Here is a 12800-nt window from a genome sequence, read left to right as displayed (position 1 = left end):
TTCACAGGGCACCCAGGTCATTTTGATGTGTAGACAAGGTTGAGAAATACCGCCTTGATTTTTTTTTTTTAATTTTGAAAGAGAGAAAAAGAAAAAGACCTTTTCCCTATTTCTATACAAGGAATGAAGTAGCTATGATCCAGAAAAGCCCACACAGCGTAGTGAATACACGTTGCAGTTTTTGTTTGAATCACATAGGCTAACCACACAAAGGAAGTTTCATTTCTGCAAAAAACTATCAGTTTCTCTTTCATACTTATTGCTTGCAGTCCTAGACACATGAAGCCATTTGGGCCATTGATTTCTTTAATCTTCCCCATTGCTGAGGGCAGGGACATACCCTACATCAGTGGTTCTCAACCTTCTGGCCCTTTAAATACAGTTCCTCATGTTGTGACCCAACCATAAAATTATTTTCGTTGCTACTTCATAACTGTAATTTTGCTACTGTTATGAATAGTCATGTAAATATCTGACATGCAGGATGTATTTTCATTGTTCACAACCCACAGGTTGAGAACCTCTGGGGGAATGCCTGCTGAATGTCAAAAGGAAAACCAACTTCCCAGAAATTCTCTGGTGTGTTGGATGGGATGTAGCAGAATCGGTATCTTGACAGGAGTCAACTTTTCTCTTTCTCCTGCTGGAGTGCCTAGGCCCTAAATTTCACATTCCTTAGATGTGTGTTCAAGCAATTTGGTTCTTTCTTCTTAACCATCTCAAAATGAAGAAAATGTTGCAAGCCAGTGTCTCTCTTCACTCCTTTAAAATATGGCCCCGCAAACACTTTGTCTTTGGCTGTAACATGTTTATCACCGCGAGCGCTGGGTTTCTTGGTGAGAGCTGACAATTCATCTGCTGCCAAGGGGAATGATCTCCAAACAGGAGTCACATCCTTCATGTGTTGTCCCATCAAACATATCTTCCAAGCTACCATTTTCTCTCCGCATTTGGACATTTTTCTCCCTTATTCTCAGGTCTCCTTCCTAGAGATGCTGCCTTGATCCCAGATTTAAATTGGTTTCCTTAGTAACGTTTTTCAGAACATCATGTGCTTTTTTTCTGTTCTTAGCACTCATCATAATTTAATTAAATGTTTATCTCTGTGCTTATTAAATATCTAAATATCTAGGTGATAGGATATTTGATGTCAGGAATCAAGTCTGGTTCTTGTTGTTGTTTAGTTTGCTTTGGTGTTTGTTTGAAGTTTTTGTTGGTTTGGTTTGGTTTTTATTTTTGGGTGTTGGTGGGGGAAGGGTCTTTCCTTTTTTATAAAAAATTAAATGCACCCAATCAATGCCTACTTCTAACCTATAGTGAATGATAAGTAAATATCCACTGAATCAATGAATTAAATATCCCCAAAAGTCAAGTAAACTGGGGCCATTGGATATGTTCACCAGAAAGTCACTGGAGAGTTTATGAAAAGGTTTAAGTAAAAGCAGACATAACTGGAAACCAGAAAGCAGCAGACTGAAGGGCTGGGGCCAAGGAAAAGGAGACATAGCACATTCACCTTTACGGAGCAGGACTTGCAATCATCATGGTAAAAACAAGAGCATCCAAATGCAAGATTCCAGTCATCGAGTCACACCTAACATGAACATTTATTTCAGAGTTGCGCATACCATCTACAGTATATATATATAAAAGCCTAAGCGACCGGAACACCAGAACAACCGGAACAGCTGGAATGACTGGAATGACCGGAACGACCGGTCGCTATGACGCGTACTGACCACCAGGAGGCAGATGCTCAATTCAGGAGCTGCCCCTGGTGGCCAGTGTGCTCCCACAGCCAACCTCCCCTGGTCCCTCCCCGTGGGCCAGTCAACCTTCTTCTGTCCCTCCCCCCGTCTGGCAGGCCCCATCCGGCAGTTGGCAGCCAGCATGAAGGCCGTGGCCAGCAGCCAGCAGTTGGCAGGAAGACCCTGGCCGGCAGCGGAAGGCCCCAATCGGCCCTGATCACCAGCCAGGCCTAAGGACCCACCCATGCACAAATTTCGTGCACCAGGCCTCTAGTATTTATATAATTGTGATGCAGAACAAGTATCTTAATGATGCTTTATTTGCTATGGCAAATTCTTAATTGCAGCTTGTTTTGTTGGCATTTATTTAAATATCAGTAAAATTCTCTTTCACAGATATTAAATTTTATAATCAACTAGGGGCACAATGCACAAATTCATGCACCTTGAAAGGAACTGTGGGCTGCAAGGCTGTGGTAGGCACAAGGGCAGGTCTTGGCCCATCCTCCGGGCCCCCGCCCGGCCCCTCTCCTCATGGCCCCCGGTCCCCTGTCTGCCAGCAGCCCCACTCCCGCCGCCGCTCTCACATGCTGACAGCACTGGCCCCACTCACACCCACTGATGATGCAGAGCAATTGGGAGTGGCACCAACAGTGGGTGCGAGTGGGGCCGGCACTGGTGCCATCAGCACCTGAGAGTGGCGGCTGCTGCCCCAATCACCCCTCAGTAGCAGGGAGAGGTGGAGAAGCCCTCAGGGGCTATCAGGGCTGGCAGCCACCGCTCCCACCCGCTGATGGGGCTGAGCAATCGGGACTGGCACCATGTACCGGCAGCAGGTGCGAGTGGCAGCTCTGGTGCCCCCCAATCACCCCTCAGTAGCAGGGAGAGGTGGAGAAGGCCTCAGGGGCTATCAGGGCTGGCAGCCACCACTCCCACCCGCTGATGGGGCTGAGCAATTGGGACTGAAACCATGTACTGGCAGCAGGTTCGAGTGGCAGCTCTGGTGCCAGCTGTGGGTGTGAGCAGGGCTGGCACTGGCAGTGGGTGCGAGCAGCGGCTCTGGCACCAGCAGCAGGTGTGAGCGGGGCTGGCACCGGTAGCAGGTACGAGCACTGGGCAGGACCGCGGCATGTGGGAGTAAAGAATTTTCAGTAACCACCAGAGGCTGGCCCCAATGACAGCGACTGATGCCTCGCCTTGGTCTGGTGCCCCACTCACCTGCTCCACCATCCCACCATGGCCAACGCCCGCCATGTTTCTTACATGCCCCTGGTGGTCAGCACACATCATAGTGGCCAGTTGTTCCACCATTCGGTCTATTTGCATATTAGCCTTTTATTATATAAGATCATTCAGAAAGCCTTCTTTAATGAACTTTTCCTTCAAATTTTCATATGCTTAGCAGGCCCATTTATGTGCCCTGTGAGATCTAAGAATTGATTTTAGGTGATATATTGACTATGTTCGTTCTCCCAAAGCACATTCTTCCTAAGAGTTTGAAAGCATTCATCTGCATTGATCCTAGTTATTGTACAGTGGGGTCAAGCCACAATAATGCCTGGTGCCTGCCAACCCCATGCCAATTCCTGTCAAGCATTCTCCAGTTCCTCGCATCTTTACTCAAATACAATAAATTCCATCCATACATTCCATGAGTCAGTCAGCCAACACTTGAGCAAATGTCAACTGTGAATCACATCTGGGAATCAAATGATATATATCACTATGAAGATGAGTAACACTATGGAGTTTATAGTCCAAGTGAAGAAGCAGACATGAAAGCAAGCAGGAATAGTAAAGAGTTACAGCAGCTCTGATGGTGGCAAGTATAATTTATAGAGGAAAAGGTTGGAGTGTGAGGTGATAGGATGGCAAGAAGAGCTTCCTGACTTGAATTGTATCTTAAAAACTGAGTAAAGGGAGGTTGGAGTGGGAGGAGTAATGGAAAGAGAGACCCAGAGGCATGAAACAGCATGGCTTGGGGAACATGTAGAGTCTTAGGCATCTGGAAGATTATTAGGCATGAGGTGAGAAGTGAGGCTGGAGAGGCAAGCTGAGACCAGATCGTGGAGTTTCTTGTGTGCTGTGCTGAACAGTTTGGATTATATTATCTTGGTAATGTGGCATCTCGGTAGTGTTTTGAGGAGGGTGTGACTTGGTGAGATACATGTATTTGAGAGTTCACTCTAGCAGTCGTCTACAGCTTAAATTAGAAATCTTGGGGCCTGGATACATTTTATTCATTTATTCAAACATTTTAAAGTACCTTTTAAGTGCCAGATAATGTCCTAAATTCTACAAATACAGCAATGAGCCAAGGAGACAAGATCTCTGCTCTCACAGCATCCTGGCAGAGACAGATAGATAATAACCAGGCAAGTGACTAGAAAAGCAAGAAAAATAGAAAATAGTGTTAAGTACAGTGCCAAAATGAAAATAAGATGACATCAGAGAGTCCAGTGGCTACTTGTAGCTAAAAAGGACCTCTCTGAGCAAAATCTGAATGACAAGAAAAATCAGTGACTCTATGATTGGGGATAGAGCACTATCATTATCGCACCTAAACATTTAATAATTCCTTAAGATCATCAAATGTCCACTCAGCATTTAACCTTCCCAATATATTTTCCAGAAGTTTGAATGAAGACTCAGATAAGCTCCATCTACTGCAGTTGATTGTTGTGCTCTCTAAGTCTCTTTCAGTCTATAGATTCCCTTTTCAACTTCCTTTTCCCCCAGCCTCTTTTATGTTGAAATTGAACAATGGGCCAGGAACTATGCTAGATGCTTAATGGATACCTCCCTATTTATTCATCATCAGGACCGCTCACAAGTAGATATTATAGTTACCTAGATACAAGATCAGGAAATGAAGGCTTAGAAAAATGAATACACTGCAGTGGCAGATCTAGTTTAAGTCTGCAGACCTACTTGACTCCAAAGGCCACGTTCTTTCTGCCAGCTATGGCCTCCCAAGTCACTGTGTGCTTGACCTCCAAAGCCCACGAGGACCTGTGTCTAATTTTGAAATGCTATCCAAGCATCCCAGAAATCTGGGTTTCTATAATGGATGCAGGAAAGAGCATCAAACCTTGTAACCACTGAGAAGTTTTGAAATGTTTGGGACCTGTATCATTCCCACAAAAGCAACAGCCATTGCCTGAACAGCAGCTGGGAGACCATTCCCTCAGCCCTGACTTCAGGTATCAGCTTTTAGCCTTTCATGGAGGAGAGGGGAAAGAAGAGGTTGCTGTGAGTGATCAGGCAGTGCCACAAGGAGACAGAGATCCAACGTGGCAGCACTCATATTTGCATCCCTGTCCTCAAGCTTTGCAGAGTGGCCCCTACTGAACAATAACCCTGAAATAATGGAAGATTCCATTTTTCTTTAAAAAAATAAATACCTTAAAAACCTTATAACAAAACAAGTCTAAAGCAGTTGCAGTGTCTCAGATAATATTTTGATTAGGGATTGCATTCTTGGTCAAAAAGCCATCTCAGAAAAAAAATAAAGACCAGTCCAACAATATATCAAAAAACAAAAATACAGCTAAAGTTTGCAATTAATTAAAATAATAAAATAATATTCCAAGGCTATAAATGAGCATAAATTTGCTTTTCATATCAATGTTTAAAGCTGTCCCAATTTACTATAATTGCATGTAGAGCTTATAAACAATATAATCCTACTGAATCTCAACATTATGATTGTTACACTTGTATTCAATCTCCCAGACCTGGGTCTATCATTTGCATGTTACTTTTTTAGATATATGGTAAAAGCTAACTGCATGCCTAAGTAAAAAGTTGATTATAATTCTGTTTTCATTCAAAGCACATTTAATGAGCCCATCTTGGCTGGCAGGTCCAGTGTTAGATGCTAGATACTAGAGATTTAATAATTAATAAAACGAGGTCACTGCCATCAAGTGGCTCAGCCATATAGAGAGCCCACATGAAAAGGAAGACAAACAATATAGTGCAGTTAGTGCTGAGTGTACAGGAAAGCTTCACAGAAGACACCATATATGAACTGATGATTGAAGGATGATGAGGATGGTGATGATGATGATAGTGGTGGTGGTAGCAGCTATCTTTACTGTGCCATCTATAATAATAAAAGGGTAATATGCTAATTAGACCAGACGTCCTTCCAGACGAAGCCGGGGCCAGAGCGAAGCCCAGGTCCCGGGTGCCTGCCGGCAGTTGGAGGGAAGCTCAGGTCCCAGGTGCCGGAGGGAAGCCAGTGCCGGCAGCTGGGGGAAGGAAGCCCTACTCTTGCACGAATTTTCATGCATTGGGCCTCTAGTCAATATATATAAAAGCCTAATATGCTAAGTGTCCAATGACCGGTCTCTATGACATGCACTGACCTCCAGGGGGTAGACACTCTGACCAGTAGGTTAGCTTGCTGCTGGGGTCCGACCGATTGGGACTGGGTGAGATGGGCCAGACACACCCTGGAGCCTTCCCACAGTCCCTCCCTGGCCCTGATGGGCCCCCATTGGGACTGGGGGACACGGGCTGAACATTCCCTGGAGCCAACCTCCTGTGGTTCCTCCCCCACCTCTAAAATATTTCTTCTAATTAATTTCCTTTCAATGTGTACAAATTTGTGCACCAGGACTGTAGTGTTTATATATTATCTCATTGCATTCTCACAACAGTCCATCAAGACCAGCTTTACCCACATTTACCAAGGAAATAACTGAGATCTAAGAAGTTAGGAATTCTACCTAATGTTGCACAAGGGGTAAGTAGAATCAAAACCACCTACCAAAACTTCTGGTTAACCCAAAATTTGTGGTTCCAACAATAGCTTTCTATACTAATATTCAGCCTCCCTGCCCAGGGGTTTGTCAGGTGAACTGGTGGAGGGAAGACAGCCCAGGCAAAGGGCTTGTTGTTTATGAAGGCTTTGAAGTAAGGGACAGCAGTCCCATTCACATAAAGTAGAGCCTGGTGGAGAGTAGAAAACTATTATAGTTTCTGCTAAAAGCTTTTTGTGTTACAGAGAGATACACTAAACTAGATCTTACACCTTGCAACCTGACTCAAACTGAGAATCATAGGGAAAAAATAAAGCGAGCCCCAAACATTAAACATACAAAAAAGATAATTCTGGAAAAAGTGTTGGGAAGGAATTGGAATAGATGATCATTAGAGTTTATTTACAGTGAAGCTGAAAACTAAATATATTACCTTTCTATCTTCTAAACTGCAAGCAACTTTCAGGCAGAAACTGATGACCAGACTGTGTGGTTTATTAATTACTTAATGTATTCATTTATTTGACAAATATTTCTCGGGTGCTTCTCTGTGGCAGACACTGTTCTGGGCACTGCAGAGGCGGAGGTGAAGAAGGCATGAAGCCTCCCTCACCCAAGGCATCGTCTGGAGGAGGAGATTGACACCTCAACATGTACCAATAAGGTGTGCACTGCCAGCAGACAGCAGCACAGGTGCAGGGCAGGCCTGTTCTCATGCCTGCAGGTGGCTCACACTGGGGCACAGGGGGTTGCCTCCAGCAGTTCTTTAGCACAATGCAAAAACTGCACTGGGGTTTGAATTTAGAGGTTACTGAATTAAAAATTAGATTCATAAGGAGATTGAGTAATCAGAATAAGAGCAGACAAAAGCCAGTGGGAGATGATTTTTCTGAATTTAATATACTTTCTCTTTCATTAAGCCTCAGATGACTGCTCTGTGGGGCCTAATGTGCCACAATTATAATATTTCAACTGTATGTCCACTGAGAATCTACCTTTACATGATATTACAGATAATATTGAAAAATATGGTTGCTTTGGAAAAAGAAAAAGAAGAAAAAGAGCATAAAACCTTGTAATTATTTAAATCAATTATAATATTTCAACTGTATGTCCACTGAGAATCTCCCTTTACATGATATTACAGATAATATTGAAAAAATATGTTTGCTTTGGAAAAAGAAAAAGAAGAAAAAGAATATTAAACCTTGTAATTATTTAAAGATTTTCATTTTTTAAATTTTCTTAAACTAAAAGCTACCTGTGAGGGTCTTGATTTCCAAGTGGAGAACCTAGAGGATGAAATAATTGTTAAAAGTATAATATTAATTAAAGCAAATGAATTATCTGACAAAATAAATCAGAAAATGAATCAACATCAAGGGCACAAAAGGCTAATGAACACAGCAAGGGTGGGCTGCTGGCTGAAGGCTCCAGGATGGCGCTTCAAATGGAAGATAGGCCTCTGTCTCTCCCCGAGAAAGCCTGTGTGCATATCAGCGGGCAAGAGAGGTGCACATGGAGGGAGGCCAGCTGCAATGGGCCATGAGAAATGGAACCAAATTTTCTCCAGGTCTTCCAATTCAGCGATTGTCCCCTTCTAGCCTCCTCTCCCTGTCTGGGGCCCTGGTAACTGGCACTCCCAGAGTTCACTCTGTAAAGTCCCAGTATAAAGTGGGGCTGCAGTGATATAAACATAAGACAATGTGGAGGTTCCTTCCCATAGTGGCTCATAAGAACATGTTACTCTTACAAAGGTTTGGCAATGATGATCAACTATATAAAAGCAGCAACAACAAGAACAAAAAAAGAGTGGCAAATTAGAGTAAATCCCCGTGGTTTGATTCACACGTGTGACTAAGCAGTCCTTCATCCATCCAAACGCATCACTCCAGGAATGTTCTCATCTCATCCTACACCCTCAGTTTTGCCTTGTCTATGAGTTGGGTGGTTTCCAGCACATACATGCATAGTTTCATCTTCATCACCTCATCTTATAAAAAATGTCCTCTCTGGACTCTACTTCCCCCATTCAGCTACTGCCCATTTCTCTGCTCTCCTCTGCAGCAAAACTCCTTGAAAGATTTGACTATTCAGGATTCACTGTTTTCTCCTCCAATTATCTGTCACCACATTCTAATCAGACTTTTGCCACCACCACCCCCACCCCACCCCCAAACTGCCTCTCCAAGGTCATTAATCTCCGTGTTGCTGAGTTCAATGGTCAAAGCTCAATCCTCCTCCCACTTGATGCATCAGCGACATTGGATACAGTTGATTACATTCAACTTCTTGGAAACGCTTTCTTCACTTGGCATGCAGTGCTACACACTGGCTGCCTCCTTTCCTGGCTTATCCTCTTCCCCAAGCCCAGCACTTGGTTCTTGGACCTCTCCTATTTCTCCACGCGGTCTCTTGGGATCTCATGGCTTTAAATACTATCTATGTGTGGATGACTGCCAGACTATACTTCCACACTGGACCTCTCCCCTGAAATCTTGGCTCATGCATCCAACCATCTACTCAGCAATTCCATTTGAGATGCTGTTTAGACAAACAGTATCTCAAAATGAATGTGCTCATGACTGAACTCCTGATCTTCCTGCCATCCTCAAATGTAGATCACTTTCCATCTCAGTCAATACCATCCGTCCTTTCACTAGTTTAAACCAAAAATCTCAGAATTAGTGTCCGGTTTCCTCAGATGTGTTTCCTTTACCCAAATATAGAGAGGTCCTAGTAAAATGCCATGGGTTTTTTTGAGGAAGGACCCCGTGCTACAAGCACCATAAACCTTCCTCCTAGTCTCCCCCAAGGAGATGTGCTCCTTTACCCGGATGACTGTGCACTACAGAACTGTAAATACCCAAAATTGGGGGGGATTACTGAAAACTGGCTTTGAGTTGACACTCATTACTGAGAACCCAAAAATGCCACTGTGGTTTGCCAGACTAAATAAGAACCTCTGTAATTTTGGCCTAAGTCTCTCATAAGCCCAGGGGTCCAGAGACCCATCCTGTGACAAATATCATTAGAAAACTTTTTTAAAAAATAAGATATGAACCTTGATTTTATAGTGGCTTATTTTAAGTATTGCTTTCATTGGATACATTTTGTGTTTTTGTTTATGCTTGTGTTCAGGGTAGTTGGCCATGTTTATGTTTTGATATGGACCCTCAGATGCAGTTAATCTTAGGAGAAAAGTGTCTTCTGTAGATATTAAGTTTAATTATAAACATTTCAACCAGGTCTGCCAGTCTTGAAAGGTGATGATCTCACCGCAATGTGCCTTGGCCCTTGAGCCAACGTGAACCCAACAAGAGGATCCCGGGGCCACTGAGGCAGAGAGCGGCACGGAGGACCTCTCTGAAGGCATGTTCCGTCACTGCTGATGCAGCACAGCCCCAGGTTGGACCTCCAGTGGAGGTTTCTATTCTGGTTCCTGAATAGAAGGCTTTGACCCTCATGCTGCAGCCTCCCCTCCCAGTGCTTTACACCAGTGGGATAATGAGGGCTAGGCATCCTGACGGGGGACCTGGAGACTCTCTGTCCCCTCCACTTCCCACCCCCTTGATTCAGTCCTGGTACTTTCTCTAACAGCTTGGTAAACTTCCATCTCTCTTTAGTTTCAACAAGTATTTTTTGAGCACACTATAAACAAGACCCCTGTTCTGGTCTTCTTTGGGGGGATACATTTTTCCAAGATTTCCCTCAGGTCTGGTGAGTGAACCAAAGCTCTAGGACTTTGACTTCTAAAGGCTTCACATTCAGAGACTGTCTGCAATAGTCCTTAGGCAGTGCTGACCCGTGGCCTGGTTTCCATCAGGCTGAGGCAAAAATTAGAGATAAGAGCAATAGAGTGATTTTCCAGTGAAGCTAAATCCATTCCATTTAGAATGTTGTTTTTTGTCTTGATACATACTTCCTCTTTTTAGTTTAAAAGTGGCCTTTCTTTTATGAAATAACTAGAGGCCTGCTGCACGAAGAGATTCATGCAATAGGCCTTCCCTTCCCCTGGCTGCCGGCGCCGGTTTTCCTCCAGCACCTGGGACCCAGGCCTTAGCTACATCCCTATGCATGCAAATTAACCGCCATCTTTGTTGGGTTAATTTGCATACTCTCCTGATTGGCTGGTGAGCGTAGCAGAGGGATGGTTAATTTACATGTTTGTCTATTATTAGGTAAGATAGTAGATGGCAGGGTTGGTTCTTTTCAATGTAATTACTTAAAAAATAAAATGTTGACAAACCTATGGCCCCCAAATAAATTAATGGAGATATGGCTATATGATGTGTTACTCTGTTAATTCAAGTATGTGGGGACCCCCATTCTCTGTGGTTTCCTTTCTGCAGCTCCAGGGATTATCCATGATGAAAGATATAATACAGTGCTTCTGCAGTCACCTCCCACTCTTTGCAAATGTATCTTGACCAGCAATGCAATTGGTCTGGTCATTCAAGGAGCCAGATTTACTTTGGAGGGATGTGGCTGCATAACACAGAGTCCTGCCCCAGGAGGCCAGAATGAGCTGCCTTGCAAAGTGTTGCTGAGCCTGGTGATTCTCAACCCTCCTAACCCTGACGGAGTCTGTCCCCACATTGCCAACTGATGTCATGAGCCTGAATACTTGGTCCCCCACGTATTCTACTGGGAAAACTCATCAGAGTGTCATTCTAAAAGAAAAATTCTCAGATACACATATAGTAAATGTCACAAAGTGGCCCTGAATCTGTCTTCAAAATTCAAAAGAAAAAAAGAATGAATATTGGAGGGTTTAATTTTACCAATGTCAACCCCAAAACAGACCAGTATTATCTTCACTTACATTATGCTGCTATCATCCAAAATTTTCAAGTGATTTCTGATGTTGTCATCCCCATTTAGGGATTAAAATTGTAGGCAGTGCACTATGAATCCAGGTTGTTTGGAAGTTGGGCTCGTTTGACATGGCACTTCACTTCTTTCCACCACAGTAGACAGCATGGGGTAAGGAATTTTGGTCTGTCTGACAGCAAAGATCAGAGTTGGAATCTTGACTGAAAATTACTTATTAGCTTTGTTACTTTCAGCAAGTTTTAACTTCTCTGAATCTCAGTTTCATCATTTGTAAGATGAATATTGTAAGAACAACAGCTCATGGTTTTAATGTGTCTGGCGTTAACTACTCAAGGAAGCTAGTCCTGTTTTTTAAAAATCGAATTAGACTTCAGATTTTCATTTCAAATGAACTTACATAAGATACCTTTTTTCTGTTTGTATTATTAAAAAAAAAAGTTGGGAGGAAGAGTCTTAATTTGTTTACAAATAAACCTGGAATGAAAAGGGTGTTGTGCTAAATGTTTTGCCTACTCATGATGCCAAATACGCACAGATACAAACCCCAAGTGGTCTCAGCTTTAATTTCACACCACTGTTGCTTTAACCAGTGTCCTTAGCACTGTGCATCAGTGCTGAGTCATGACTGACTCAGAGGTTTATAAATACTGCTGCTTGAATCACTTGAAGTTTTCTTCAGTGGTCCCTACCTCCTGCTCTAAGTTTCTGTTAGACCTGACCCTGCAAAGAGAATGATATGTGGCAAGTTCACTTACCACACTAGTGGGGCTGCTATGTCTCTGTGATATACATAATACATTTATAAGAAGGAACATTCTAAAAATAAGCTTAATGTATGCTCATTCAATTCACTAAATAACTGATGTAACTTGAAGACTGTAAGCTACAGTCATCAGTTTTCTCTAACAGCTTACTAAATGTCAGAAAGAACTGAAATGTTCTAAACTAAGACACCACTCTTAATTCCTTAAAGATAAATTAGAATGCACACATTTTTACAGAAAAAAATGTGGGGGGGGGGGGGGAAGAAGAGATTAAATGAGGTCAAATAAATCGTGACAGAAGTAGACTGTGGTGAGCACACAATGCAATATACAGATAGTGTATTATAAAGTGCACACTTGAAATTTATATAATACTAGAGGCCTGGTGCACGAATTCATGCACCAGTGGGGTCCCATGGCCTGGCCTGTGGGGATTGGGCTGAAACTGGCTCCCTGACATCCCCCGAGGGGTCCCGGATTGTGAGAGGGTGCGGGCCAGGCCAAGGGTCCCCACTGGTACATGATCAGGGCAGGGGAAGGATGTGGGAGGTTGGCCAGCCAAGGAGGGATTGTGGGAAGGCTCCAGGGCATGTCTGGCCCATCTCGCTCAGTCCTAATTGGCCAGACCCCAGCAGCAAGCTAACCTACCGGTCAGAGCGTCTACCCCCTGGTGGTCAGTGCAC

The sequence above is a fragment of the Myotis brandtii genome, unplaced genomic scaffold, assembly GCF_000412655.1.
Source record: "Myotis brandtii unplaced genomic scaffold, ASM41265v1 scaffold775, whole genome shotgun sequence".
In the NCBI taxonomy this organism is placed as follows: domain Eukaryota; kingdom Metazoa; phylum Chordata; class Mammalia; order Chiroptera; family Vespertilionidae; genus Myotis; species Myotis brandtii.
This window is presented reverse-complemented; position numbering follows the sequence as displayed.